The 27,716-nt window shown below is 41.8% G+C and overlaps 13 pseudogenes; all 13 read left to right on the top strand.

Moving 5' to 3' along the window:
- Positions 1–1,733: 1,733 nt before the first annotated feature.
- On the top strand, positions 1,734–1,850 carry LOC142724686 (5S ribosomal RNA; annotated as a pseudogene).
- A 1,371-nt stretch (positions 1,851–3,221) lies between these two features.
- On the top strand, positions 3,222–3,338 carry LOC142724651 (5S ribosomal RNA; annotated as a pseudogene).
- Positions 3,339–3,407: 69 nt separating this feature from the next.
- Positions 3,408–3,524, top strand: LOC142724680 (5S ribosomal RNA; annotated as a pseudogene).
- Positions 3,525–6,382: 2,858 nt separating this feature from the next.
- LOC142724650 (5S ribosomal RNA) lies at positions 6,383–6,499 on the top strand (annotated as a pseudogene).
- A 68-nt stretch (positions 6,500–6,567) lies between these two features.
- Positions 6,568–6,684, top strand: LOC142724677 (5S ribosomal RNA; annotated as a pseudogene).
- A 2,673-nt stretch (positions 6,685–9,357) lies between these two features.
- Positions 9,358–9,474, top strand: LOC142724592 (5S ribosomal RNA; annotated as a pseudogene).
- Positions 9,475–9,729: 255 nt separating this feature from the next.
- On the top strand, positions 9,730–9,846 carry LOC142724590 (5S ribosomal RNA; annotated as a pseudogene).
- An 813-nt stretch (positions 9,847–10,659) lies between these two features.
- Positions 10,660–10,776, top strand: LOC142724591 (5S ribosomal RNA; annotated as a pseudogene).
- Positions 10,777–11,031: 255 nt separating this feature from the next.
- LOC142724649 (5S ribosomal RNA) lies at positions 11,032–11,148 on the top strand (annotated as a pseudogene).
- Positions 11,149–13,821: 2,673 nt separating this feature from the next.
- LOC142724658 (5S ribosomal RNA) lies at positions 13,822–13,937 on the top strand (annotated as a pseudogene).
- A 1,931-nt stretch (positions 13,938–15,868) lies between these two features.
- On the top strand, positions 15,869–15,982 carry LOC142724690 (5S ribosomal RNA; annotated as a pseudogene).
- A 1,188-nt stretch (positions 15,983–17,170) lies between these two features.
- LOC142724689 (5S ribosomal RNA) lies at positions 17,171–17,284 on the top strand (annotated as a pseudogene).
- Positions 17,285–23,866: 6,582 nt separating this feature from the next.
- LOC142724675 (5S ribosomal RNA) lies at positions 23,867–23,982 on the top strand (annotated as a pseudogene).
- The last annotated feature ends 3,734 nt before the right edge of the window (positions 23,983–27,716 follow it).

Raw genomic sequence — 27,716 nt, 5'->3', positions numbered from 1 at the left:
GTCGTTTAGATTTTGTTTCACAATCGATTAAAAAGGACTATGGATTAAAGCATTTAATGTCAATGGCCATTCTAAACTTAATGCGCCTGCTCTCGTCAGATCGCAGAAGTTACACAGCTTAAGGCCTCGCTAGTACCAGTGTGGGAGACTGTCTGGGAATCCGTGGTGCGGTTGACTTTTTATTATGTCGTTTAGATTTTGTTTCACAATCGATTAAAAAGGACTATGGATTAAAGCATTTAATGTCAATGGCCATTCTAAGCTGAATGTGCCTGCTTTTGTTAGATCGCAGAAGTTACACAGCTTAACGCCTCGCTAGTACCAATGTGGGAGACTGTCTGGGAATCCGTGGTGCGGTTAACTTTGTATTATGTCGTTTAGATTTTGTTTCACAATAGATTAAATAGGACTATGGATTAAAGCGTTTAACGTATTTGGCCATTCTAAGCTGAATGTACCTGCTCTCGTTAGATCGCAGAAGTTACACAGCTTAATGCCTCGCTAGTACCAGTGTGGGAGACTGTCTGGGAATCCGTGGTGCGGTTGACTTTTTATTATGTCGTTTAGATTTTGTTTCACAATCGATTAAAAAGGACTATGGATTAAAGCATTTAATGTCAATAGCCATTCTAAGATGAATGTCCATGCTCTCGTCAGATCGCAGAAGTTACACAGCTTAAGGCCTCGCTAGTACCAGTGTGGGAGACTGTCTCGGAATCCGTGGTGCGGTTGACTTTTTATTATGTCGTTTCGATTTTGTTTCACAATCGATTAAAAAGGACTATGGATTAAAGCATTTAATGTCAATGGCCATTCTAAACTGAATGTCCATGCTCTCGTCAGATCGCAGAAGTTACACAGCTTAAGGCCTCGCTAGTACCAGTGTGGGAGACTGTCTGGGAATCCGTGGTGCGGTTGACTTTTTATTATGTCGTTTAGATTTTGTTTCACAATCGATTAAAAAGGACTATGGATTAAAGCATTTAATGTCAATAGCCATTCGAAGCTGAATGTGCCTGCTCTCGTTAGATCGCAGAAGTTTCACAGCTTAAAACCTCGCTAGTACCAGTGTGGGAGACTGTCTGGGAATCCGTGGTGCGGTTGACTTTTTATTATGTCGTTTAGATTTTGTTTCACAATCGATTAAAAAGGACTATGGATTAAAGCATTTAATGTCAATGGCCATTCTAAGCTGAATGTGCCTGCTCTCGTTAGATCGCAGAAGTTACACAGCTTAACGCCTCGCTAGTTCCAGTGTGGGAGACTGTCTGGGAATCCGTGGTGCGGTTGACTTTTTATTATGTCGTTTAGATTTTGTTTCACAATAGATTAAATAGGACTATGGATTAAAGCATTTAACGTCAATGGCCATTCTAAGCTGAATGAGCCTGCTCTCGTCAGAACGCAGAAGTTACACAGATTAATGCCTCGCTAGTACCAGTGTGGGAGACTGTCTGGGAATCCGTGGTGCGGTTGAATATTTATTATGTCGTTTAGATTTTGTTTCACAATCGATTAAAAAGGACTATGGATTAAAGCATTTAATGTCAATGGCCATTCTAAGCTGAATGTCCCTGCTCTCGTCAGATCGCGGAAGTTACACAGCTTAAGGCCTCGCTAGTACCAGTGTGGGAGACTGTCTGGGAATCCGTGGTGCGGTTGGCTTTTTATTATGTTGTTTAGATTTTGTTTCACAATAGATTAAATAGGACTATGGATTAAGGCTTTTAATGTCAGTGGCCATTCTAAGCTGAATGTGCCTGCTCTCGTCAGATCGCAGAAGTTACACAGCTTAAGGCCTCGCTAGTACCAGTGTGGGAGACTGTCTGGGAATCCGTGGTGCGGTTGACTTTTTATTATGTTGTTTAGATTTTGTTTCACAATCGATTAAAAAGGACTATGGATTAAAGCATTTAATGTCAATGGCCATTCTAAACTGAATGTGCCTGCTCTCGTCAGATCGCAGAAGTTACACAGCTTAAGGCCTCGCTAGTACCAGTGTGGGAGACTGTCTGGGAATCCGTGGTGCGGTTGACTTTTTATTATGTCGTTTAGATTTTGTTTCACAATCGATTAAAAAGGACTATGGATTAAAGCATTTAATGTCAATGGCCATTCTAAGCTGAATGTGCCTGCTTTCGTTAGATCGCAGAAGTTACACAGCTTAACGCCTCGCTAGTACCAATGTGGGAGACTGTCTGGGAATCCGTGGTGCGGTTAACTTTGTATTATGTCGTTTAGATTTTGTTTCACAATAGATTAAATAGGACTATGGATTAAAGCGTTTAACGTATTTGGCCATTCTAAGCTGAATGTACCTGCTCTCGTTAGATCGCAGAAGTTACACAGCTTAATGCCTCGCTAGTACCAGTGTGGGAGACTGTCTGGGAATCCGTGGTGCGGTTGACTTTTTATTATGTCGTTTAGATTTTGTTTCACAATCGATTAAAAAGGACTATGGATTAAAGCATTTAATGTCAATAGCCATTCTAAGCTGAATGTCCATGCTCTCGTCAGATCGCAGAAGTTACACAGCTTAAGGCCTCGCTAGTACCAGTGTGGGAGACTGTCTCGGAATCCGTGGTGCGGTTGACTTTTTATTATGTCGTTTCGATTTTGTTTCACAATCGATTAAAAAGGACTATGGATTAAAGCATTTAATGTCAATGGCCATTCTAAACTGAATGTCCCTGCTCTCGTCAGATCGCAGAAGTTACACAGCTTAAGGCCTCGCTAGTACCAGTGTGGGAGACTGTCTGGGAATCCGTGGTGCGGTTGACTTTTTATTATGTCGTTTAGATTTTGTTTCACAATCGATTAAAAAGGACTATGGATTAAAGCATTTAATGTCAATGGCCATTCGAAGCTGAATGTGCCTGCTCTCGTTAGATCGCAGAAGTTTCACAGCTTAAAACCTCGCTAGTACCAGTGTGGGAGACTGTCTGGGAATCCGTGGTGCGGTTGACTTTTTATTATGTCGTTTAGATTTTGTTTCACAATCGATTAAAAAGGACTATGGATTAAAGCATTTAATGTCAATGGCCATTCTAAGCTGAATGTGCCTGCTCTCGTTAGATCGCAGAAGTTACACAGCTTAACGCCTCGCTAGTTCCAGTGTGGGAGACTGTCTGGGAATCCGTGGTGCGGTTGACTTTTTATTATGTCGTTTAGATTTTGTTTCACAATAGATTAAATAGGACTATGGATTAAAGAATTTAACGTCAATGGCCATTCTAAGCTGAATGTGCCTGCTCTCGTCAGATCGCAGAAGTTACACAGCTTAAGGCCTCGCTAGTACCAGTGTGGGAGACTGTCTGGGAATCCGTGGTGCGGTTGACTTTTTATTATGTCGTTTAGATTTTGTTTCACAATCGATTAAAAAGGACTATGGATTAAAGCATTTAATGTCAATGGCCATTCTAAGCTGAATGTCCCTGCTCTCGTCAGATCGCAGAAGTTACACAGCTTAAGGCCTCGCTAGTACCAGTGTGGGAGACTGTCTGGGAATCCGTGGTGCGGTTGACTTTTTATTATGTCGTTTAGATTTTGTTTCACAATAGATTAAATAGGACTATGGATTAAGGCATTTAACGTCAATGGCCATTCTAAGCTGAATGTCCCTGCTCTCGTCAGATCGCAGAAGTTACACAGCTTAAGGCCTCGCTAGTACCAGTGTGGGAGACAGTCTGGGAATCCGTGGTGCGGTTGACTTTTTATTATGTTGTTTAGATTTTGTTTCACAATAGATTAAATAGGACTATGGATTAAGGCTTTTAATGTCAATGGCCATTCTAAGCTGAATGTGCCTGCTCTCGTTAGATCGCAGAAGTTACACAGCTTAACGCCTCGCTAGTACCAGTGTGGGAGACTGTGTGGGAATCCGTGGTGCGGTTGACTTTTTATTATGTCGTTTAGATTTTGTTTCACAATCGATTAAAAAGGACTATGGATTAAAGCATTTAATGTCAATGGCCATTCTAAGCTGAATGTGCCTGCTTTCGTTAGATCGCAGAAGTTACACAGCTTAACGCCTCGCTAGTACCAATGTGGGAGACTGTCTGGGAATCCGTGGTGCGGTTAACTTTGTATTATGTCGTTTAGATTTTGTTTCACAATAGATTAAATAGGACTATGGATTAAAGCGTTTAACGTATTTGGCCATTCTAAGCTGAATGTACCTGCTCTCGTTAGATCGCAGAAGTTACACAGCTTAATGCCTCGCTAGTACCAGTGTGGGAGACTGTCTGGGAATCCGTGGTGCGGTTGACTTTTTATTATGTCGTTTAGATTTTGTTTCACAATCGATTAAAAAGGACTATGGATTAAAGCATTTAATGTCAATAGCCATTCTAAGCTGAATGTCCATGCTCTCGTCAGATCGCAGAAGTTACACAGTTTAAGGCCTCGCTAGTACCAGTGTGGGAGACTGTCTCGGAATCCGTGGTGCGGTTGACTTTTTATTATGTCGTTTCGATTTTGTTTCACAATCGATTAAAAAGGACTATGGATTAAAGCATTTAATGTCAATGGCCATTCTAAACTGAATGTCCCTGCTCTCGTCAGATCGCAGAAGTTACACAGCTTAAGGCCTCGCTAGTACCAGTGTGGGAGACTGTCTGGGAATCCGTGGTGCGGTTGACTTTTTATTATGTCGTTTAGATTTTGTTTCACAATCGATTAAAAAGGACTATGGATTAAAGCATTTAATGTCAATGGCCATTCGAAGCTGAATGTGCCTGCTCTCGTTAGATCGCAGAAGTTTCACAGCTTAAAACCTCGCTAGTACCAGTGTGGGAGACTGTCTGGGAATCCGTGGTGCGGTTGACTTTTTATTATGTCGTTTAGATTTTGTTTCACAATCGATTAAAAAGGACTATGGATTAAAGCATTTAATGTCAATGGCCATTCTAAGCTGAATGTGCCTGCTCTCGTTAGATCGCAGAAGTTACACAGCTTAACGCCTCGCTAGTTACAGTGTGGGAGACTGTCTGGGAATCCGTGGTGCGGTTGACTTTTTATTATGTCGTTTAGATTTTGTTTCACAATAGATTAAATAGGACTATGGATTAAAGCATTTAACGTCAATGGCCATTCTAAGCTGAATGTGCCTGCTCTCGTCAGAACGCAGAAGTTACACAGCTTAATGCCTCGCTAGTACCAGTGTGGGAGACTGTCTGGGAATCCGTGGTGCGGTTGAATATTTATTATGTCGTTTAGATTTTGTTTCACAATCGATTAAAAAGGACTATGGATTAAAGCATTTAATGTCAATGGCCATTCTAAGCTGAATGTCCCTGCTCTCGTCAGATCGCGGAAGTTACACAGCTTAAGGCCTCGCTAGTACCAGTGTGGGAGACTGTCTGGGAATCCGTGGTGCGGTTGGCTTTTTATTATGTTGTTTAGATTTTGTTTCACAATAGATTAAATAGGACTATGGATTAAGGCTTTTAATGTCAGTGGCCATTCTAAGCTGAATGTGCCTGCTCTCGTCAGATCGCAGAAGTTACACAGCTTAAGGCCTCGCTAGTACCAGTGTGGGAGACTGTCTGGGAATCCGTGGTGCGGTTGAATTTTTATTATGTCGTTTAGATTTTGTTTCACAATCGATTAAAAAGGACTATGGATTAAAGCATTTAATGTCAATGGCCATTCTAAGCTGAATGTCCCTGCTCTCGTCAGATTGCAGAAGTTACACAGCTTAAGGCCTCGCTAGTACCAGTGTGGGAGACTGTCTGGGAATCCGTGGTGCGGTTGACTTTTTATTATGTCGTTTAGATTTTGTTTCACAATCGATTAAAAAGGACTATGGATTAAAGCATTTAATGTCAATGGCCATTCTAAACTGAATGTGCCTGCTCTCGTCAGATCGCAGAAGTTACACAGCTTAAGGCCTCGCTAGTACCAGTGTTGGAGACTGTCTGGGAATCCGTGGTGCGGTTGACTTTTTATTATGTCGTTTAGATTTTGTTTCACAATCGATTAAAAAGGACTATGGATTAAAGCATTTAATGTCAATGGCCATTCTAAGCTGAATGTGCCTGCTTTCGTTAGATCGCAGAAGTCACACAGCTTAACGCCTCGCTAGTACCAATGTGGGAGACTGTCTGGGAATCCGTGGTGCGGTTAACTTTGTATTATGTCGTTTAGATTTTGTTTCACAATAGATTAAATAGGACTATGGATTAAAGCGTTTAACGTATTTGGCCATTCTAAGCTGAATGTACCTGCTCTCGTTAGATCGCAGAAGTTACACAGCTTAATGCCTCGCTAGTACCAGTGTGGGAGACTGTCTGGGAATCCGTGGTGCGGTTGACTTTTTATTATGTCGTTTAGATTTTGTTTCACAATCGATTAAAAGGACTATGGATTAAAGCATTTAATGTCAATGGCCATTCTAAGCTGAATGTGCCTGCTCTCGTCAGATCGCAGAAGTTACACAGCTTAAGGCCTCGCTAGTACCAGTGTGGGAGACTGTCTGGGAATCCGTGGTGCGGTTGACTTTTATTATGTCGTTTAGATTTTGTTTCACAATCGATTAAAAAGGACTATGGATTAAAGCATTTAATGTCAATGGCCATTCTAAGCTGAATGTGCCTGCTCTCGTCAGATCGCAGAAGTTACACAGCTTAGGGCCTCGCTAGTACCAGTGTGGGAGACTGTCTGGGAATCCGTGGTGCGGTTGACTTTTTATTATGTTGTTTAGATTTTGTTTCACAATAGATTAAATAGGACTATGGATTAAGGCTTTTAATGTCTATGGCCATTCTAAGCTGAATGTGCCTGCTCTCGTCAGATCGCAGAAGTTACACAGCTTAAGGCCTCGCTAGTACCAGTGTGGGAGACTGTCTGGGAATCCGTGGTGCGGTTGACTTTTTATTAAGTCGTTTAGATTTTGTTTCACAATAGATTAAATAGGACTATGGATAAAAGCTTTTAACGTCAATGGCCATTCTAAGCTGCATGTGCCTGCTCTCGTCAGATCGCAGAAGTTACACAGCTTAAGGCCTCGCTAGTACCAGTGTGGGAGACTGTCTGGGAATCCGTGGTGCGGTTGAATTTTTATTATGTCGTTTAAATTTTGTTTCACAATCGATTAAAAAGGACTATGGATTAAAGCATTTAATGTCAATGGCCATTCTAAGCTGAATGTGCCTGCTCTCGTCAGATCGCAGAAGTTACACAGCTTAAGGCCTCGCTAGTACCAGTGTGGGAGACTCTCTGGGAATCTGTGGTGTGGTTGACTTTTTATTATGTTGTTTAGATTTTGTTTCACAATAGATTAAATAGGACTATGGATTAAAGCTTTTAATGTCTATGGCCATTCTAAGCTGAATGTGCCTGCTTTCGTCAGATCGCAGAAGTTACACAGCTTAAGGCCTCACCAGTACCAGTGTGGGAGACTGTCTGGGAATCCGTGGTGCGGTTGACTTTTTATTATGTCGTTTAGATTTTGTTTCACAATTGATTAAAAAGGACTATGGATTAAAGCATTGAACGTCAATGGCCATTCTAAGCTGAATGTGCCTGCTCTCGTCAGAACGCAGAAGTTACACAGCTTAAGGCCTCGCTAGTACCAGTGTGGGAGACTGTCTGGGAATCCGTGGTGCGGTTAAATTTTTATTATGTCGTTTAGATTTTGTTTCACAATAGATTAAATAGGACTATGGATTAAAGCATTTAACGTCAATGGCCATTCTAAGCTGAATGTGCCTGCTCTCGTCAGATCGCAGAAGTTACACAGCTTAAGGCCTCGCTAGTACCAGTGTGGGAGACTCTCTGGGAATCTGTGGTGCGGTTGACTTTTTATTATGTTGTTTAGATTTTGTTTCACAATAGATTAAATAGGACTATGGTTTAAGGCTTTTAAAGTCAATGGCCATTCTAAGCTGAATGTGCCTGCTCTCTTCAGATCGCAGAAGTTACACAGCTTAAGGCCTTGCTAGTACCAGTGTGGGAGACTGTCTGGGAATCCGTGGTGCGGTTGACTTTTTATTATGTCGTTTAGATTTTGTTTCACAATCGATTAAAAAGGACTATAGATTAAAGCATTTAATGTCAATGGCCATTCTAAGCTGAATGTGCCTGCTCTCGTTAGATCGCAGAAGTTACACAGCTTAACGCCTCGCTAGTACCAGTGTGGGAGACTGTCTGGGAATCCGTGGTGCGGTTGACTTTTTATTATGTCGTTTAGATTTTGTTTCACAATAGATTAAATAGGACTATGGATTAAAGCGTTTAACGTCAATGGCCATTCTAAGCTGAATGTGCCTGCCCCCGTCAGATCGCAGAAGTTACACAGCTTAAGGCCTCGCTAGTACCAGTGTGGGAGACTGTCTGGGAATCCGTGGTGCGGTTGAATTTTTATTATGTCGTTTAGATTTTGTTTCACAATCGATTAAAAAGGACTATGGATTAAAGCATTTAATGTCAATGGCCATTCTAAGCTGAATGTCCCTGCTCTCGTCAGATCGCAGAAGTTACACAGCTTAAGGCCACACCAGTACCAGTGTGGGAAACTGTCTGGGAATCCGTGGTGCGGTTGACTTTTTATTATGTCGTTTAGATTTTGTTTCACAATTGATTAAAAAGGACTATGGATTAAAGCATTTAACGTCAATGGCAATTCTAAGCTGAATGTGCCTGCTCTCGTCAGAACGCAGAAGTTACACAGCTTAAGGCCTCACTAGTACCAGTGTGGGAGACTGTCTGGGAATCAATGGTGCGGTTGAATTTTTATTATGTCGTTTAGATTTTGTTTCACAATCGATTAAAAAGGACTATAGATTAAAGCATTTAATGTCAATGGCCATTCAAAGCTGAATGTCCCTGCTCTCGTCAGATCGCAGAAGTTACACAGCTTAAGGCCTCGCTAGTACCAGTGTGGGAGACTGTCTGGGAATCCGTGGTGCGGTTGACTTTTTATTATGTCGTTTAGATTTTGTTTCACAATCGATTAAAAAGGACTATGGATTAAAGCATTTAATGTCAATCGCCATTCTAAGCTGAATGTGCCTGCTCTCGTCAAATCGCAGAAGTTACTCAGCTTAAGGCCTCGCTAGTACCAGTGTGGGAGACTGTCTGGGAATCCGTGGAGCGGTTGACTTTTTATTATGTCGTTTAGATTTTGTTTCACAATCGATTAAAAAGGACTATGGATTAAAGCATTTAATGTCAATGGCAATTCTAAGCGGAATGTGCCTGCTCTCGTCAGATCGCAGAAGTTACACAGCTTAAGGCCTCGCTAGTACCAGTGTGGGAGACTGTCTTGGAATCCGTGGTGCGGTTGACTTTTTATTATGTCGTTTAGATTTTGTTTCACAATCGATTAAAAAGGACTATGGATTAAAGCATTTAATGTCAATGGCCATTCTAAGCTGAATGTGCCTGCTCTCGTCAGATCGCAGAAGTTACGCAGCTTAAGGCCTCGCTAGTACCAGTGTGGGAGACTGTCTGGGAATCCGTGGTGCGGTTGACTTTTTATTATGTCGTTTAGATTTTGTTTCACAATCGATTAAAAAGGACTATGGATTAAAGCATTTAATGTCAATGGCCATTCTAAGCTGAATGTGCCTGCTCTCGTTAGATCGCAGAAGTTACACAGCTTAACGCCTCGCTAGTACCAGTGTGGGAGACTGTCTGGGAATCCGTGGTGCGGTTGACTTTTTATTATGTCGTTTAGATTTTGTTTCACAATCGATTAAAAAGGACTATGGATTAAAGCATTTAATGTCAACGGCCATTCTAAGCTGAATGTGCCTGCTCTCGTCAGATCGCAGAAGTTACACAGCTTAAGGCCTCGCTAGTACCAGTGTGGGAGACTGTCTGGGAATCCGTGGTGCGGTTGACTTTTTATTATGTCGTTTAGATTTTGTTTCACAATCGATTAAAAAGGACTATGGATTAAAGCATTTAATGTCAATGGCCATTCTAAGCTGAATGTGCCTGCTCTCGTTAGATCGCAGAAGTTACACAGCTTAACGCCTCGCTAGTACCAGTGTGGGAGACTGTCTGGGAATCCGTGGTGCGGTTGACTTTTTATTATGTCGTTTAGATTTTGTTTCACAATCGATTAAAAAGGACTATAGATTAAAGCATTTAATGTCAATGGCCATTCTAAGCTGAATGTCCCTGCTCTCGTCAGTTCGCAGAAGTTACACAGCTTAAGGCCTCGCTAGTACCAGTGTGGGAGACTGTCTGGGAATCCGTGGTGCGGTTGCCTTTTTATTATGTCGTTTAGATTTTGTTTCACAATCGATTAAAAAGGACTATGGATTAAAGCATTTAATGTCAATCGCCATTCTAAGCTGAATGTGCCTGCTCTCGTCAAATCGCAGAAGTTACTCAGCTTAAGGCCTCGCTAGTACCAGTGTGGGAGACTGTCTGGGAATCCGTGGAGCGGTTGACTTTTTATTATGTCGTTTAGATTTTGTTTCACAATCGATTAAAAAGGACTATGGATTAAAGCATTTAATGTCAATGGCAATTCTAAGCGGAATGTGCCTGCTCTCGTCAGATCGCAGAAGTTACACAGCTTAAGGCCTCGCTAGTACCAGTGTGGGAGACTGTCTTGGAATCCGTGGTGCGGTTGACTTTTTATTATGTCGTTTAGATTTTGTTTCACAATCGATTAAAAAGGACTATGGATTAAAGCATTTAATGTCAATGGCCATTCTAAGCTGAATGTGCCTGCTCTCGTCAGATCGCAGAAGTTACGCAGCTTAAGGCCTCGCTAGTACCAGTGTGGGAGACTGTCTGGGAATCCGTGGTGCGGTTGACTTTTTATTATGTCGTTTAGATTTTGTTTCACAATCGATTAAAAAGGACTATGGATTAAAGCATTTAATGGCAATGGCCATTCTAAGCTGAATGTGCCTGCTCTCGTTAGATCGCAGAAGTTACACGGCTTAACGCCTCGCTAGTACCAGTGTGGGAGACTGTCTGGGAATCCGTGGTGCGGTTGACTTTTTATTATGTCGTTTAGATTTTGTTTCACAATCGATTAAAAAGGACTATGGATTAAAGCATTTAATGTCAATGGCCATTCTAAGCTGAATGTGCCTGCTCTCGTCAGATCGCAGAAGTTACACAGCTTAAGGCCTCGCTAGTACCAGTGTGGGAGACTGTCTGGGAATCCGTGGTGCGGTTGACTTTTTATTATGTCGTTTAGATTTTGTTTCACAATCGATTAAAAAGGACTATGGATTAAAGCATTTAATGTCAATGGCCATTCTAAGCTGAATGTGCCTGCTCTCGTTAGATCGCAGAAGTTACACAGCTTAACGCCTCGCTAGTACCAGTGTGGGAGACTGTCTGGGAATCTGTGGTGCGGTTGACTTTTTATTATGTCGTTTAGATTTTGTTTCACAATCGATTAAAAAGGACTATGGATTAAAGCATTTAATGTCAATGGCCATTCTAAGCTGAATGTTCCTGCTCTCGTCAGATCGCAGAAGTTACACAGCTTAAGGCCTCGCTAGTACCAGTGTGGGAGACTGTCTGGGAATCCGTGGTGCGGTTGACTTTTTATTATGTCGTTTAGATTTTGTTTCACAATCGATTAAAAAGGACTTTGGATTAAAGCATTCAATGTCAATGGCCATTCTAAGCTGAATGTGCCTGCTCTCGTCAGATTGCAGAAATTACACAGCTTAAGGCCTCGCTAGTACCAGTGTGGGAGACTGTCTGGGAATCCGTGGTGCGGTTGACTTTTTATTATGTTGTTTAGATTATGTTTCACAATAGATTAAATAGGACTATGGATTAAAGCATTTAACGTCAATGGCAATTCTAAGCTGAATGTGCCTGCTCTCGTCAGAACGCAGAAGTTACACAGCTTAAGGCCTCGCTAGTACCAGTGTGGGAGACAGTCTGGGAATCCGTGGTGCGGTTGACTTTTTATTATGTCGTTTAGATTTTGTTTCACAATAGATTAAATAGGACTATGGATTAAAGCATTAAACGTCAATGGCCATTCCAAGCTGAATGTGCCTGCTCTCGTCAGATCGCAGAAGTTACACAGCTTAAGGCCTCACCAGTACCAGTGTAGGAGACGGACTGGGAATCCGTGGTGCGGTTGACTTTTTATTATGTCGTTTAGATTTTGTTTCACAATTGATTAAAAAGGAGTATGGATTAAAGCATTTAACGTCAATGGCCATTCTAAGCTGAATGTGCCTGCTCTCGTCAGATCGTAGAAGTTACACAGCTTAAGGCCTTGCTAGTACCAGTGTGGGAGACTGTCTGGGAATCCGTGGTGCGGTTGATTTTTTATTATGTCGTTTAGATTTTGTTTCACAATAGATTAAATAGGACTATGGATTAAAGCATTTAGCGTCAATGGCCATTCTAAGCTGAATGTTCCTGCTCTCGTCAGATCGCAGAAGTTACACAGCTTAAGGCCTCACCAGTACCAGTGTGGGAGAAGGTCTGGGAATCCATGGTGCGGTTGACTTTTTATTATGTCGTTTAGATTTTGATTCACAATTGATTAAAAAGGACTATGGATTAAAGCATTTAACGTCAATGGCCATTCTAAGCTGAATGTGCCTGCTCTCGTCAGAACGCAGAAGTTACACAGCTTAAGGCCTCGCTAGTACCAGTTTGGGAGAGTGTCTGGGAATCCGTGGTGCGGTTGAATTTTTATTATGTCGTTTAGATTTTGTTTCACAATCGATTAAAAAGGACTATGGATTAAAGCATTTAATGTCAATGGCCATTCTAAGCTGAATGTCCCTGCTCTCGTCAGATCGCAGAAGTTACACAGCTTAAGGCCTCGCTAGTACCAGTGTGGGAGACTGTCTGGGAATCCGTGGTGCGGTTGAATTTATATTATGTCGTTTAGATTTTGTTTCACAATAGATTAAATAGGACTATGGATTAAAGCATTTAACGTCAATGGCCATTCTAAGCTGAATGTGCCTGCTCTCGTCAGATCGCAGAAGTTACACAGCTTAAGGCCTCGCTAGTACCAGTGTGGGAGACTCTCTGGGAATCTGTGGTGCGGTTGACTTTTTATTATGTTGTTTAGATTTTGTTTCACAATAGATTAAATAGGACTATGGATTAAGGCTTTTAAAGTCAATGGCCATTCTAAGCTGAATGTGCCTGCTCTCGTCAGATCGCAGAAGTTACACAGCTTAAGGCCTCGCTAATACCAGTGTGGGAGACTGTCTGGGAATCCGTGGTGCGGTTGACTTTTTATTATGTCGTTTAGATTTTGTTTCACAATCGATTAAAAAGGACTATAGATTAAAGCATTTAATGTCAATGGCCATTCAAAGCTGAATGTCCCTGCTCTCGTCAGATCGCAGAAGTTACACAGCTTAAGGCCTCGCTAGTACCAGTGTGGGAGACTGTCTGGGAATCCGTGGTGCGGTTGACTTTTTATTATGTCGTTTAGATTTTGTTTCACAATCGATTAAAAAGGACTATGGATTAAAGCATTTAATGTCAATCGCCATTCTAAGCTGAATGTGCCTGCTCTCGTCAAATCGCAGAAGTTACTCAGCTTAAGGCCTCGCTAGTACCAGTGTGGGAGACTGTCTGGGAATCCGTGGAGCGGTTGACTTTTTATTATGTCGTTTAGATTTTGTTTCACAATCGATTAAAAAGGACTATGGATTAAAGCATTTAATGTCAATGGCAATTCTAAGCGGAATGTGCCTGCTCTCGTCAGATCGCAGAAGTTACACAGCTTAAGGCCTCGCTAGTACCAGTGTGGGAGACTGTCTTGGAATCCGTGGTGCGGTTGACTTTTTATTATGTCGTTTAGATTTTGTTTCACAATCGATTAAAAAGGACTATGGATTAAAGCATTTAATGTCAATGGCCATTCTAAGCTGAATGTGCCTGCTCTCGTCAGATCGCAGAAGTTACGCAGCTTAAGGCCTCGCTAGTACCAGTGTGGGAGACTGTCTGGGAATCCGTGGTGCGGTTGACTTTTTATTATGTCGTTTAGATTTTGTTTCACAATCGATTAAAAAGGACTATGGATTAAAGCATTTAATGTCAATGGCCATTCTAAGCTGAATGTGCCTGCTCTCGTTAGATCGCAGAAGTTACACAGCTTAACGCCTCGCTAGTACCAGTGTGGGAGACTGTCTGGGAATCCGTGGTGCGGTTGACTTTTTATTATGTCGTTTAGATTTTGTTTCACAATCGATTAAAAAGGACTATGGATTAAAGCATTTAATGTCAACGGCCATTCTAAGCTGAATGTGCCTGCTCTCGTCAGATCGTAGAAGTTACACAGCTTAAGGCCTTGCTAGTACCAGTGTGGGAGACTGTCTGGGAATCCGTGGTGCGGTTGATTTTTTATTATGTCGTTTAGATTTTGTTTCACAATAGATTAAATAGGACTATGGATTAAAGCATTTAGCGTCAATGGCCATTCTAAGCTGAATGTTCCTGCTCTCGTCAGATCGCAGAAGTTACACAGCTTAAGGCCTCACCAGTACCAGTGTGGGAGAAGGTCTGGGAATCCATGGTGCGGTTGACTTTTTATTATGTCGTTTAGATTTTGATTCACAATTGATTAAAAAGGACTATGGATTAAAGCATTTAACGTCAATGGCCATTCTAAGCTGAATGTGCCTGCTCTCGTCAGAACGCAGAAGTTACACAGCTTAAGGCCTCGCTAGTACCAGTTTGGGAGAGTGTCTGGGAATCCGTGGTGCGGTTGAATTTTTATTATGTCGTTTAGATTTTGTTTCACAATCGATTAAAAAGGACTATGGATTAAAGCATTTAATGTCAATGGCCATTCTAAGCTGAATGTCCCTGCTCTCGTCAGATCGCAGAAGTTACACAGCTTAAGGCCTCGCTAGTACCAGTGTGGGAGACTGTCTGGGAATCCGTGGTGCGGTTGAATTTATATTATGTCGTTTAGATTTTGTTTCACAATAGATTAAATAGGACTATGGATTAAAGCATTTAACGTCAATGGCCATTCTAAGCTGAATGTGCCTGCTCTCGTCAGATCGCAGAAGTTACACAGCTTAAGGCCTCGCTAGTACCAGTGTGGGAGACTCTCTGGGAATCTGTGGTGCGGTTGACTTTTTATTATGTTGTTTAGATTTTGTTTCACAATAGATTAAATAGGACTATGGATTAAGGCTTTTAAAGTCAATGGCCATTCTAAGCTGAATGTGCCTGCTCTCGTCAGATCGCAGAAGTTACACAGCTTAAGGCCTCGCTAATACCAGTGTGGGAGACTGTCTGGGAATCCGTGGTGCGGTTGACTTTTTATTATGTCGTTTAGATTTTGTTTCACAATCGATTAAAAAGGACTATAGATTAAAGCATTTAATGTCAATGGCCATTCAAAGCTGAATGTCCCTGCTCTCGTCAGATCGCAGAAGTTACACAGCTTAAGGCCTCGCTAGTACCAGTGTGGGAGACTGTCTGGGAATCCGTGGTGCGGTTGACTTTTTATTATGTCGTTTAGATTTTGTTTCACAATCGATTAAAAAGGACTATGGATTAAAGCATTTAATGTCAATCGCCATTCTAAGCTGAATGTGCCTGCTCTCGTCAAATCGCAGAAGTTACTCAGCTTAAGGCCTCGCTAGTACCAGTGTGGGAGACTGTCTGGGAATCCGTGGAGCGGTTGACTTTTTATTATGTCGTTTAGATTTTGTTTCACAATCGATTAAAAAGGACTATGGATTAAAGCATTTAATGTCAATGGCAATTCTAAGCGGAATGTGCCTGCTCTCGTCAGATCGCAGAAGTTACACAGCTTAAGGCCTCGCTAGTACCAGTGTGGGAGACTGTCTTGGAATCCGTGGTGCGGTTGACTTTTTATTATGTCGTTTAGATTTTGTTTCACAATCGATTAAAAAGGACTATGGATTAAAGCATTTAATGTCAATGGCCATTCTAAGCTGAATGTGCCTGCTCTCGTCAGATCGCAGAAGTTACGCAGCTTAAGGCCTCGCTAGTACCAGTGTGGGAGACTGTCTGGGAATCCGTGGTGCGGTTGACTTTTTATTATGTCGTTTAGATTTTGTTTCACAATCGATTAAAAAGGACTATGGATTAAAGCATTTAATGTCAATGGCCATTCTAAGCTGAATGTGCCTGCTCTCGTTAGATCGCAGAAGTTACACAGCTTAACGCCTCGCTAGTACCAGTGTGGGAGACTGTCTGGGAATCCGTGGTGCGGTTGACTTTTTATTATGTCGTTTAGATTTTGTTTCACAATCGATTAAAAAGGACTATGGATTAAAGCATTTAATGTCAACGGCCATTCTAAGCTGAATGTGCCTGCTCTCGTCAGATCGCAGAAGTTACACAGCTTAAGGCCTCGCTAGTACCAGTGTGGGAGACTGTCTGGGAATCCGTGGTGCGGTTGACTTTTTATTATGTCGTTTAGATTTTGTTTCACAATCGATTAAAAAGGACTATGGATTAAAGCATTTAATGTCAATGGCCATTCTAAGCTGAATGTGCCTGCTCTCGTTAGATCGCAGAAGTTACACAGCTTAACGCCTCGCTAGTACCAGTGTGGGAGACTGTCTGGGAATCCGTGGTGCGGTTGACTTTTTATTATGTCGTTTAGATTTTGTTTCACAATCGATTAAAAAGGACTATAGATTAAAGCATTTAATGTCAATGGCCATTCTAAGCTGAATGTCCCTGCTCTCGTCAGTTCGCAGAAGTTACACAGCTTAAGGCCTCGCTAGTACCAGTGTGGGAGACTGTCTGGGAATCCGTGGTGCGGTTGCCTTTTTATTATGTCGTTTAGATTTTGTTTCACAATCGATTAAAAAGGACTATGGATTAAAGCATTTAATGTCAATCGCCATTCTAAGCTGAATGTGCCTGCTCTCGTCAAATCGCAGAAGTTACTCAGCTTAAGGCCTCGCTAGTACCAGTGTGGGAGACTGTCTGGGAATCCGTGGAGCGGTTGACTTTTTATTATGTCGTTTAGATTTTGTTTCACAATCGATTAAAAAGGACTATGGATTAAAGCATTTAATGTCAATGGCAATTCTAAGCGGAATGTGCCTGCTCTCGTCAGATCGCAGAAGTTACACAGCTTAAGGCCTCGCTAGTACCAGTGTGGGAGACTGTCTTGGAATCCGTGGTGCGGTTGACTTTTTATTATGTCGTTTAGATTTTGTTTCACAATCGATTAAAAAGGACTATGGATTAAAGCATTTAATGTCAATGGCCATTCTAAGCTGAATGTGCCTGCTCTCGTCAGATCGCAGAAGTTACGCAGCTTAAGGCCTCGCTAGTACCAGTGTGGGAGACTGTCTGGGAATCCGTGGTGCGGTTGACTTTTTATTATGTCGTTTAGATTTTGTTTCACAATCGATTAAAAAGGACTATGGATTAAAGCATTTAATGGCAATGGCCATTCTAAGCTGAATGTGCCTGCTCTCGTTAGATCGCAGAAGTTACACGGCTTAACGCCTCGCTAGTACCAGTGTGGGAGACTGTCTGGGAATCCGTGGTGCGGTTGACTTTTTATTATGTCGTTTAGATTTTGTTTCACAATCGATTAAAAAGGACTATGGATTAAAGCATTTAATGTCAATGGCCATTCTAAGCTGAATGTGCCTGCTCTCGTCAGATCGCAGAAGTTACACAGCTTAAGGCCTCGCTAGTACCAGTGTGGGAGACTGTCTGGGAATCCGTGGTGCGGTTGACTTTTTATTATGTCGTTTAGATTTTGTTTCACAATCGATTAAAAAGGACTATGGATTAAAGCATTTAATGTCAATGGCCATTCTAAGCTGAATGTGCCTGCTCTCGTTAGATCGCAGAAGTTACACAGCTTAACGCCTCGCTAGTACCAGTGTGGGAGACTGTCTGGGAATCTGTGGTGCGGTTGACTTTTTATTATGTCGTTTAGATTTTGTTTCACAATCGATTAAAAAGGACTATGGATTAAAGCATTTAATGTCAATGGCCATTCTAAGCTGAATGTTCCTGCTCTCGTCAGATCGCAGAAGTTACACAGCTTAAGGCCTCGCTAGTACCAGTGTGGGAGACTGTCTGGGAATCCGTGGTGCGGTTGACTTTTTATTATGTCGTTTAGATTTTGTTTCACAATCGATTAAAAAGGACTTTGGATTAAAGCATTCAATGTCAATGGCCATTCTAAGCTGAATGTGCCTGCTCTCGTCAGATTGCAGAAATTACACAGCTTAAGGCCTCGCTAGTACCAGTGTGGGAGACTGTCTGGGAATCCGTGGTGCGGTTGACTTTTTATTATGTTGTTTAGATTATGTTTCACAATAGATTAAATAGGACTATGGATTAAAGCATTTAACGTCAATGGCAATTCTAAGCTGAATGTGCCTGCTCTCGTCAGAACGCAGAAGTTACACAGCTTAAGGCCTCGCTAGTACCAGTGTGGGAGACAGTCTGGGAATCCGTGGTGCGGTTGACTTTTTATTATGTCGTTTAGATTTTGTTTCACAATAGATTAAATAGGACTATGGATTAAAGCATTAAACGTCAATGGCCATTCCAAGCTGAATGTGCCTGCTCTCGTCAGATCGCAGAAGTTACACAGCTTAAGGCCTCACCAGTACCAGTGTAGGAGACGGACTGGGAATCCGTGGTGCGGTTGACTTTTTATTATGTCGTTTAGATTTTGTTTCACAATTGATTAAAAAGGAGTATGGATTAAAGCATTTAACGTCAATGGCCATTCTAAGCTGAATGTGCCTGCTCTCGTCAGATCGTAGAAGTTACACAGCTTAAGGCCTTGCTAGTACCAGTGTGGGAGACTGTCTGGGAATCCGTGGTGCGGTTGATTTTTTATTATGTCGTTTAGATTTTGTTTCACAATAGATTAAATAGGACTATGGATTAAAGCATTTAGCGTCAATGGCCATTCTAAGCTGAATGTTCCTGCTCTCGTCAGATCGCAGAAGTTACACAGCTTAAGGCCTCACCAGTACCAGTGTGGGAGAAGGTCTGGGAATCCATGGTGCGGTTGACTTTTTATTATGTCGTTTAGATTTTGATTCACAATTGATTAAAAAGGACTATGGATTAAAGCATTTAACGTCAATGGCCATTCTAAGCTGAATGTGCCTGCTCTCGTCAGAACGCAGAAGTTACACAGCTTAAGGCCTCGCTAGTACCAGTTTGGGAGAGTGTCTGGGAATCCGTGGTGCGGTTGAATTTTTATTATGTCGTTTAGATTTTGTTTCACAATAGATTAAATAGGACTATGGATTAAAGCATTTTAAGGCAATGGCTATTCTAAGCTGAATGTGCCTGCTCTCGTCAGATCGCAGAAGTTACACAGCTTAGGGCCTCGCTAGTACCAGTGTGGGAGACTCTCTGGGAATCTGTGGTGCGGTTGACTTTTTATTATGTTGTTTAGATTTTGTTTCACAATAGATTAAATAGGACTATGGATTAAGGCTTTTAAAGTCAATGGCCATTCTAAGCTGAATGTGCCTGCTCTCGTCAGATCGCAGAAGTTACACAGCTTAAGGCCTCGCTAATACCAGTGTGGGAGACTGTCTGGGAATCCGTGGTGCGGTTGACTTTTTATTATGTCGTTTAGATTTTGTTTCACAATCGATTAAAAAGGACTATAGATTAAAGCATTTAATGTCAATGGCCATTCTAAGCTGAATGTGCCTGCTCTCGTTAGATCGCAGAAGTTACACAGCTTAACGCCTCGCTAGTACCAGTGTGGGAGACTGTCTGGGAATCCGTGGTGCGGTTGACTTTTTATTATGTCGTTTAGATTTTGTTTCACAATAGATTAAATAGGACTATGGATTAAAGCATTTTAAGGCAATGGCTATTCTAAGCTGAATGTGCCTGCTCTCGTCAGATCGCAGAAGTTACACAGCTTAGGGCCTCGCTAGTACCAGTGTGGGAGACTGTCTTGGAATCCGTGGTGCGGTTGAATTTTTATTATGTCGTTTAGATTTTGTTTCACAATAGATTAAATAGGACTATGGATTAAAGCATTTAACGTCAATGGCCATTCTAAGCTGAATGTGCCTGCTCTCGTCAGATCGCAGAAGTTACACAGCTTAAGGCCTCGCTAGTACCAGTGTGGGAGACTCTCTGGGAATCTGTGGTGCGGTTGACTTTTTATTATGTTGTTTAGATTTTGTTTCACAATCGATTAAAAAGGACTATGGATTAAAGCATTTAATGTCAATGGCCATTCTAAGCTGAATGTGCCTGCTCTCGTCAGATCGCAGAAGTTACTCAGCTTAAGGCCTCGCTAGTACCAGTGTGGGAGACTGTCTGGGAATCCGTGGAGCGGTTGACTTTTTTATTATGTCGTTTAGATTTTGTATCACAATCGATTAAAAAGGACTATGGATTAAAGCATTTAATGTCAATGGCCATTCTAAGCTGAATGTGCCTGCTCTCGTCAGATTGCAGAAGTTAGACAGCTTAAGGCCTCGCTAGTACCAGTGTGGGAGACTGTCTAGGAATCCGTGGTGCGCTTGACTTTTCATTATGTCGTTTAGATTTTGTTTCACAATCGATTAAAAAGGACTATGGATTAAAGCATTTAATGTCAATGGCCATTCTAAGCTGAATGTGCCTGCTCTTGTCAGATCGCAGAAGTTACACAGCTTAAGGCCTCGCTAGTACCAGTGTGGGAGACTGTCTGGGAATCCGTGGTGCGGTTGAATTTTTATTATGTCGTTTAGATTTTGTTTCACAATAGATTAAATAGACTATGGATTAAAGCATTTAACGTCAATGGCCATTCTAAGCTGAATGTGCCTGCTCTCGTCAGATCGCAGAAGTTACACAGTTTAAGGCCTCACCAGTACCAGTGTGGGAGACGGTCTGGGAATCCGTGGTGCGGTTGACTTTTTATTATGTCGTTTAGATTTTGATTCACAATTGATTAAAAAGGACTATGGATTAAAGAATTTAACGTCAATGGCCATTCTAAGCTGAATGTGCCTGCTCTCGTCAGAACGCAGAAGTTACACAGCTTAAGGCCTCGCTAGTACCAGTGTGGGAGAGTGTCTGGGAATCCGTGGTGCGGTTGAATTTTTATTATGTCGTTTAGATTTTGTTTCACAATCGATTAAAAAGGACTATGGATTAAAGCATTTAATGTCAATGGCCATTCTAAGCTGAATGTCCCTGCTCTCGTCAGATCGCAGAAGTTACACAGCTTAAGGCCTCGCTAGTACCAGTGTGGGAGACTATCTGGGAATCCGTGGTGCGGTTGAATTTTTATTATGTCGTTTAGATTTTGTTTCACAATAGATTAAATAGGACTATGGATTAAAGCATTTAAAGTCAATGGCTATTCTAAGCTGAATGTGCCTGCTCTCGTCAGATCGCAGAAGTTACACAGCTTAGGGCCTCGCTAGTACCAGTGTGGGAGACTGTCTGGGAATCCGTGGTGCGGTTGAATTTTTATTATGTCGTTTAGATTTTGTTTCACAATCGATTAAAAAGGACTATGGATTAAAGCATATAATGTCAATGGCCATTCTAAGCTGAATGTCCCTGCTCTCGTCAGATCGCAGAAGTTACACAGCTTAAGGCCTCGCTAGTACCAGTGTGGGAGACTGTCTGGGAATCCGTGGTGCGGTTGACTTTTTATTATGTCGTTTAGATTTTGTTTCACAATCGATTAAAAAGGACTATGGATTAAAGCATTTAATGTCAATGGCCATTCTAAGCTGAATGTGCCTTTTCTCGTCAGATCGCAGAAGTTACTCAGCTTAAGGCCTCGCTAGTACCAGTGTGGGAGACTGTCTGGGAATCCGTGGAGCGGTTGACTTTTTTTATTATGTCGTTTAGATTTTGTATCACAATCGATTAAAAAGGACTATGGATTAAAGCATTTAATGTCAATGGCCATTCTAAGCTGAATGTGCCTGCTCTCGTCAGATCGCAGAAGTTACACAGCTTAAGGCCTCGCTAGTATCTGTGTGGGAGACTGTCTAGGAATCCGTGGTGCGTTTGACTTTTTATTATGTCGTTTAGATTTTGTTTCACAATCGATTAAAAAGGACTATGGATTAAAGCATTTAATGTCAATGGCCATTCTAAGCTGAATGTGCCTGCTCTTGTCAGATCGCAGAAGTTACACAGCTTAAGGCCTCGCTAGTACCAATGTGGGAGACTGTCTGGGAATCCGTGGTGCGGTTGAGTTTTTATTATGTCGTTTAGATTTTGTTTCACAATCGATTAAAAAGGACTATGGATTAAAGCATTTAATGTCAATGGCCATTCTAAGCTGAATGTCCCTGCTCTCGTCAGATAGCAGAAGTTACACAGCTTAAGGCCTCGCTAGTACCAGTGTGGGAGACTGTCTGGGAATCCGTGGTGCGGTTGACTTTTTATTATGTCGTTTAGATTTTGTTTCACAATCGATTAAAAAGGACTATGGATTAAAGCATTTAATGTCAATGGCCATTCTAAGCTGAATTCGCCTGCTCTCGTCAGATCGCAGAAGTTACACAGCTTAAGGCCTCGCTAGTACCAGTGTGGGAGACTGTCTGGGAATCCGTTGTGCGGTTGACTTTTTATTATGTCGTTTAGATTTTGTTTCACAATCGATTAAAAAGGACTATGGATTAAAGCATTTAATGTCAATGGCCATTCTAAGCTGAATGTGCCTGCTCTCGTCAGATCGCAGAAGTTACACAGCTTAGGCCTCGCTAGTACCAGTGTGGGAGACTGTCTGGGAATCCGTGGTGCGGTTGACTTTTTATTATGTCGTTTAGATTTTGTTTCACAATAGATTAAATAGGACTATGGATTAAAGCATTTAACGTCAATGGCCATTCTAAGCTGAATGTGCCTGCTCTCGTCAGATCGCAGAAGTTACACAGCTTAAGGCCTCGCTAGTACCAGTGTGGGAGACTGTCTGGGAATCCGTGGTGCGGTTGACTTTTTATTATGTCGTTTAGATTTTGTTTCACATTCGATTAAAAAGGACTATGGATTAAAGCATTTAAAGTCAATGGCCATTCTAAGCTGAATGTGCCTGCTCTCGTCAGATCGCAGAAGTTACACAGCTTAAGGCCTCGCTAGTACCAGTGTGGGAGACTCTCTGGGAATCTGTGGTGCGGTTGACTTTTTATTATGTTGTTTAGATTTTGTTTCACAATAGATTAAATAGGACTATGGATTAAGGCTTTTAAAGTCAATGGCCATTCTAAGCTGAATGTGCCTGCTCTCGTCAGATCGCAGAAGTTACACAGCTTAAGGCCTCGCTAGTACCAGTGTGGGAGACTGTCTGGGAATCCGTGGAGCGGTTGACTTTTTTATTATGTCGTTTAGATTTTGTTTCACAATCGATTAAAAAGGACTATGGATTAAACCATTTAATGTCAATGGCCATTCTAAGCTGAATGTGCCTGCTCTCGTCAGATCGCAGAAGTTACACAGCTTAAGGCCTCGCTAGTACCAGTGTGGGAGACTGTCTGGGAATCCGTGGTGCGGTTGACTTTTTATTATGTCGTTTAGATTTTGTTTCACAATCGATTAAAAAGGACTATGGATTAAAGCATTTAATGTCAATGGCCATTCTAAGCTGAATGTCCCTGCTCTCGTCAGATCGCAGAAGTTACACAGCTTAAGGCCTCGCTAGTACCAGTGTGGGAGACTGTCTGGGAATCCGTGGTGCGGTTGACTTTTTATTATGTCGTTTAGATTTTGTTTCACAATCGATTAAAAAGGACTATGGATTAAAGCATTTAATGTAAATGGCCATTCTAAGCTGAATGTGCCTGCTCTCGTCAGATCGCAGAAGTTACACAGCTTAAGGCCTCGCTAGTACCAGTGTGGAGACTGTCTGGGAATCCGTGGTGCGGTTGACTTTTTATTATGTCGTTTAGATTTTGTTTCACAATAGATTAAATAGGACTATGGATTAAAGCATTTAACGTCAATGGCCATTCTAAGCTGAATGTGCCTGCTCTCGTCAGATCGCAGAAGTTACACAGCTTAAGGCCTCGCTAGTACCAGTGTGGGAGACTGTCTGGGAATACGTGGTGCGGTTGACTTTTTATTATGTCGTTTAGATTTTGTTTCACAATCGATTAAAAAGGACTATGGATTAAAGCATTTAATGTCAATGGCCATTCTAAGCTGAATGTGCCTGCTCTCGTCAGATCGCAGAAGTTACACAGCTTAAGGCCTCGCTAGTACCAGTGTGGGAGACTGTCTGGGAATCCGTGGTGCGGTTGACTTTTTATTATGTCGTTTAGATTTTGTTTCACAATCGATTAAAAAAGAACTATGGATTAAAGCATTTAATGTTAATGGCCATTCTAAGCTGAATGTGCCTGCTCTCGTTAGATTGCAGAAGTTACACAGCTTAACGCCTCGCTAGTACCAGTGTGGGAGACTGTTTGGGAATCCGTGGTGCGGTTGACTTTTTATTATGTCGTTTAGATTTTGTTTCACAATCGATTAAAAAGGACTATGGATTAAAGCATTTAATGTCAATGGCCATTCTAAGCTGAATGTGCCTGCTCTCGTCAGATCGCAGAAGTTACACAGCTTAAGGCCTCGCTAGTACCAGTGTGGGAGACTGTCTGGGAATGCGTGGTGCGGTTGACTTTTTATTATGTCGTTTAGATTTTGTTTCACAATCGATTAAAAGGACTATGGATTAAAGCATTTAATGTCAATGGCCATTCTAAGCTGAATGTGCCTGCTTTCGTTAGATCGCAGAAGTTACACAGCTTAACGCCTCGCTAGTACCAGTGTGGGAGACTGTCTGGGAATCCGTGGTGCGGTTGACTTTTTATTATGTCGTTTAGATTTTGTTTCACAATCGATTAAAAAGGACTATGGATTAAAGCATTTAATGTCAATGGCCATTCTAAGCTGAATGTGCCTGCTCTCGTCAGATCGCAGAAGTTACACAGCTTAAGGCCTCGCTAGTACCAGTGTGGGAGACTGTCTGGGAATCCGTGGTGCGGTTGACTTTTTATTATGTCGTTTAGATTTTGTTTCACAATCGATTAAAAAGGACTATGGATTAAAGCATTTAATGTCAATGGCCATTCTAAGCTGAATGTGCCTGCTCTCGTCAGATCGCAGAAGTTACACAGCTTAAGGCCTCGCTAGTACCAGTGTGGGAGACTGTCTGGGAATCCGTGGTGCGGTTGACTTTTTATTATGTCGTTTAGATTTTGTTTCACAATCGATTAAAAAGAACTATGGATTAAAGCATTTAATGTTAATGGCCATTCTAAGCTGAATGTGCCTGCTCTCGTTAGATCGCAGAAGTTACACAGCTTAACGCCTCGCTAGTACCAGTGTGGGAGACTGTTTGGGAATCCGTGGTGCGGTTGACTTTTTATTATGTCGTTTAGATTTTGTTTCACAATCGATTAAAAAGGACTATGGATTAAAGCATTTAATGTCAATGGCCATTCTAAGCTGAATGTGCCTGCTCTCGTCAGATCGCAGAAGTTACACAGCTTAAGGCCTCGCTAGTACCAGTGTGGGAGACTGTCTGGGAATGCGTGGTGCGGTTGACTTTTTATTATGTCGTTTAGATTTTGTTTCACAATCGATTAAAAAGGACTATGGATTAAAGCATTTAATGTCAATGGCCATTCTAAGCTGAATGTGCCTGCTTTCGTTAGATCGCAGAAGTTACACAGCTTAACGCCTCGCTAGTACCAGTGTGGGAGACTGTCTGGGAATCCGTGGTGCGGTTGACTTTTTATTATGTCGTTTAGATTTTGTTTCACAATCGATTAAAAAGGACTATGGATTAAAGCATTTAATGTCAATGGCCATTCTAAGCTGAATGTGCCTGCTCTCGTCAGATCGCAGAAGTTACACAGCTTAAGGCCTCGCTAGTACCAGTGTGGGAGACTGTCTGGGAATCCGTGGTGCGGTTGACTTTTTATTATGTCGTTTAGATTTTGTTTCACAATCGATTAAAAAGGACTATGGATTAAAGCATTTAATGTCAATGGCCATTCTAAGCTGAATGTGCCTGCTCTCGTCAGATCGCAGAAGTTACACAGCTTAAGGCCTCGCTAGTACCAGTGTGGGAGACTGTCTGGGAATCCGTGGTGCGGTTGACTTTTTATTATGTCGTTTAGATTTTGTTTCACAATCGATTAAAAAGGACTATGGATTAAACCATTCAATGTCTATGGCCATTCTAAGCTGAATGTGCCTGCTCTCGTCAGATTGCAGAAGTTACACAACTTAAGGCCTCGCTAGTACCAGTGTGGGAGACTGTCTGGGAATCCGTGGTGCGGTTGACTTTTTGTTATGTCGTTTAGATTTTGTTTCACAATAGATTAAATAGGACTATGGATTAAAGCATTTAACGTCAATGGCAATTCTAAGCTGAATGTTCCTGCTCTCGTCAGAACGCAGAAGTTACACAGCTTAAGGCCTCGCTAGTACCAGTGTGGGAGACAGTCTGGGAATCCATGGTGCGGTTGACTTTTTATTATGTTGTTTAGATTTTGTTTCACAATAGATTAAATAGGACTTTGGATTAAGGCTTTTAATGTCAATGGCCATTCTAAGCTGAATTTGCCTTCTCTCGTTAGATCGCAGAAGTTACACAGCTTAACGCTTCGCTAGTACCAGTGTGGGAGACTGTCTGGGAATCCGTGGTGCGGTTGACTTTTTATTATGTCGTTTAGATTTTGTTTCACAATAGATTAAATAGGACTATGGATTAAAGCATTTAACGTCAATGGCCATTCTAAGCTGAATGTGCCTGCTCTCGTCAGATCGCAGAAGTTACACAGCTTAAGGCCTCACCAGTACCAGTGTGGGAGACTGTCTGGGAATCCGTGGTGCGGTTGACTTTTTATTATGTTGTTTAGATTTTGTTTCACAATAGATTAAATAGGATTTTGGATTAAGGCTTTTAATGTCAATGGCCATTCTAAGCTGAATTTGCCTTCTCTCGTTAGATCGCAGAAGTTACACAGCTTAACGCTTCGCTAGTACCAGTGTGGGAGACTGTCTGGGAATCCGTGGTGCGGTTGACTTTTTATTATGTCGTTTAGATTTTGTTTCACAATAGATTAAATAGGACTATGGATTAAAGCATTTAACGTCAATGGCCATTCTAAGCTGAATGTGCCTGCTCTCGTCAGATCGCAGAAGTTACACAGCTTAAGGCCTCACCAGTACCAGTGTGGGAGACTGTCTGGGAATCCGTGGTGCGGTTGACTTTTTATTATGTCGTTTAGATTTTGTTTCACAATTGATTAAAAAGGACTATGGATTAAAGCATTTAATGTCAATGGCCATTCTAAGCTGAATGTGCCTGCTCTCGTCAGAACGCAGAAGTTACATAGCTTAAGGCCTCACCAGTACCAGTGTGGGAGAGTATCTGGGAATCCGTGGTGCGGTTGCATTTTTATTATGTCGTTTAGATTTTGTTTCACAATCGATTAAAAAGGACTATGGATTAAAGCATTTAATGTCAATGGCCATTCTAAGCTGAATGTCCCTGCTCTCGTCAGATCGCAGAAGTTACACAGCTTAAGGCCTCGCTAGTACCAGTGTGGGAGACTGTCTGGGAATCCGTGGTGCGGTTGAATTTTTATTATGTCGTTTAGATTTTGTTTCACAATAGATTAAATAGGACTATGGATTAAAGCATTTAACGGCAATGGCCATTCTAAGCTGAATGTGCCTGCTCTCGTCAGATCGCAGAAGTTACACAGCTTAAGGCCTCGCTAGTACCAGTGTGGGAGACTGTCTGGGAATCCGTGGTGCGGTTGAATTTTTATTATGTC

Source organism: Rhinoderma darwinii, unplaced genomic scaffold (genome assembly GCF_050947455.1).
Source record: "Rhinoderma darwinii isolate aRhiDar2 unplaced genomic scaffold, aRhiDar2.hap1 Scaffold_585, whole genome shotgun sequence".
Lineage (NCBI taxonomy): Eukaryota > Metazoa > Chordata > Amphibia > Anura > Rhinodermatidae > Rhinoderma > Rhinoderma darwinii.
The sequence above is the reverse complement of the archived record's forward strand: the minus strand, read 5'-3'. Positions and strand labels throughout refer to the sequence as shown.